Below are 3,321 nucleotides of genomic sequence, written 5' to 3' on the forward strand. Positions count from 1 at the left end.
CATTTTTTGGAACATCCAGTATAAACTTCCAAAAAGGTTTCTGGTTGGTAATTATACAATTTTTCATCAAAGCCTTTAGTAAGTAAAAATAGAGTTAAAAGAGAAAGGAAAATTTTGCCTGTTAATCAGACCTGGCTCAATTTTATAGAACATTCAGTATATGGATTTTTCAAACAGCGAATGGTCAGTTTTCTTCAAAACGTTTCAGTGGAGAAAGTAAAAAAGTAAAAAGAATAGAAAGCCTAGTCCATCTGTGTCAGCTTTATGAAACATCCAGTACAAAACATCTGGTTAATAAGATATGATTTGTCATAAAAATATTGCCATCAATAAATTTCTAAAATATACAGAAGCCTCTGGCCCGATAATTCTGACCTGGGTCAATTTATGTAGAACATCCAGTAGGTATATGGATTTTCAAAGAAAACGTCTGATTAGTAACTATATAAATTTTCATCAAGAAATTTCTATAAATAATGTAGGAAAGTGGGTAGTGAAATGAGAAAAAATCCTAGTCCGCCTGGTTAATTTTTATATGAAACACTCAATATATAAATTTGCAAAATGCTTCTGAGTTCTACAATATAAGATTTTTCATAAAAATATCGCCATCAATAAATTTCTGAAATATACAGAAGCCTCTGGACCGATAATTCTGACCTGGGTCATTTTATGTAGAACATCCAGTATATGGATTTTCAAAGAAAGCGTCTGGTTAGTAACTATATAAATTTTCATCAAGAGATTTCAATAAATATTGTAGGAAAGTAGGTAGTGAAATGAGAAAAAAAACCTTGTCCGCCTGTTTCATTTTTAGTTCATGCCAGACAGCAATGAGGGCGCTAGGTTGTTCTACTATATGTTTGCTTAGCAGATCTAATATCTAGTACTATATCTATGGTCTATAGTTGGTTTGTCACGATTCGATGTGGGCATTACAGTCTACCCGGCTAATGGTTGGTTTATAAAAAAGTATTAGTCCTAACTTAGTCTTAGTCTTAGTATTAACCTTTACACTAATCTTAGTATTAGTCCTAAGAATAGGTACACGTTTATAAAAACAATGTGTGGTCCTAATTTTATTAAGATTAACCAATGAGCGATTCGACTACGCGCATGGCTAGTAATATCACAGCATAATACTTGTTTATTATTCTGTGGTAATGTTATTTTATTTGTTTTGTTGGTGAGTGAAAAGAAAAATATAACCTATTACTATGGTAATGGCGTATTGGCGACCACCATAAACAAAGACAGGAGGCCACTATGCTACGAAATGCAATACTTGTGCATGCGCACTTCTCAGATCTTAGTCTTATCCTAGAAAAATTAAAAGATGAGAGCTTTCAAGGTCATGTCTTAAGACCTCCTTACGACTAGGGATTTTTATAAACCGGTACATTACATTCTGTACATTTAACTTTTTAGGACTAAGATTAAGGTTAAGTTACGGCTAAGTTAGGACTAATACTTTTTTATAAACCAACCATAACCTCAAATCTTTTATATCATGATAAAAAATATTTTGTGGCTCAGTTGTCACTGTTGTCAGTAATTTTAATTTATATTTGGCAGCAAAATTGATCTATTTTGGAGTGTTTGATTTATAAAATAATATGGAAATTTGTAGTTGATGTGTAATTAAAATATTAGTAAAAACTGATGGAATCAAAGCTGAAATGTATGTATACAAATAAACAAATGTTGTCTTAGAATACAATTACAGAAAAATGTTTCTTTTAGATGCTGTTCCTTAAACAATGCTGGATTCTTTAAACAATGCTGGAAATTGAACATTCAGGGGGGTCTTGCTGAATAAGTAAAACATTAATTGTGAAGTTAAACAGAAAAATATTTTTTTTGTAAATAAAAATACTGCGGATTTTTGAGTGTTGTGAGAAATAAGAAATCCCTCAAATATAATGTATTGTAAATCCATCATAAATGGTAATGGGTTAAAATTTCAATGTTATGAAGTTAAATGGAAGAGATAAAAAAATGTTTTAATGCAGTTGACGTGATAGCAGAAAATAAGGTTTTGTATTTAAAATCAATGCATTTATTCAGATGTGTGTATTATTGGTAATATTAAATATAATAAAAAATAATGTATTTTATTTGTAATGATTGATTGTGAATTAAAATTGTATTTTTCTGTGACAACAGTGGATATTTAAAAATACATAACTATATACTTACAGTATATTTATTTAAAACTGAATGGTTAATGATTTTACTACAATATGTTTTTTCAAATCTCTTCAAATATTTTTATCGTTTATACTACTATTTTTCAAATAATTAAATAACTTTTATTGAAACTACATATCTTCCAAAATTTGTCAGCTAAAAAATTGTATTTATTATACATATGTAAAAATGAACATAAATTTGTATATTTTATACAGGGTGTCTCATAATTAGCTGCCAACCCTGAACAGGCCGATTCTATGATCAAAACTAAGTAAAAAAATTCATATGAGCATGGGTCCGGAAACGCTTCCTAAGGGCACAGGGACCCATTGAAGAGGGAGGAATGGAAATCATTTTTTTGCAAATTCTCTCAATCGCNTTTCAATAAATAATGTAGGAAAGTAGGTAGTGAAATGAGAAAAAAAACCTTGTCCGCCTGTTTCATTTTTAGTTCATGCCAGACAGCAATGAGGGCGCTAGGTTGTTCTACTATATGTTTGCTTAGCAGATCTAATATCTAGTACTATATCTATGGTCTATAGTTGGTTTGTCACGATTCGATGTGGGCATTACAGTCTACCCGGCTAATGGTTGGTTTATAAAAAAGTATTAGTCCTAACTTAGTCTTAGTCTTAGTATTAACCTTTACACTAATCTTAGTATTAGTCCTAAGAATAGGTACACGTTTATAAAAACAATGTGTGGTCCTAATTTTATTAAGATTAACCAATGAGCGATTCGACTACGCGCATGGCTAGTAATATCACAGCATAATACTTGTTTATTATTCTGTGGTAATGTTATTTTATTTGTTTTGTTGGTGAGTGAAAAGAAAAATATAACCTATTACTATGGTAATGGCGTATTGGCGACCACCATAGACAAAGACAGGAGGTCACTATGCTACGAAATGCAATACTTGTGCATGCGCACTTCTCAGATCTTAGTCTTAATCCTAGAAAAATTAAAAGATGCGAACTTTCAAGGTCATGTCTTAAGACCTCCTTACGACTAGGGATTTTTATAAACCGATACATTACATTCTGTACATTTAACTTATTAGGACTAAGATTAAGGTTAATACTAAGACTAAGTTAGGACTAATACTTTTTTATAAACCAACCATAA

Source organism: Anoplophora glabripennis, unplaced genomic scaffold (genome assembly GCF_000390285.2).
Source record: "Anoplophora glabripennis isolate ALB-LARVAE unplaced genomic scaffold, Agla_2.0 scaffold1138, whole genome shotgun sequence".
Classification (NCBI taxonomy): domain Eukaryota; kingdom Metazoa; phylum Arthropoda; class Insecta; order Coleoptera; family Cerambycidae; genus Anoplophora; species Anoplophora glabripennis.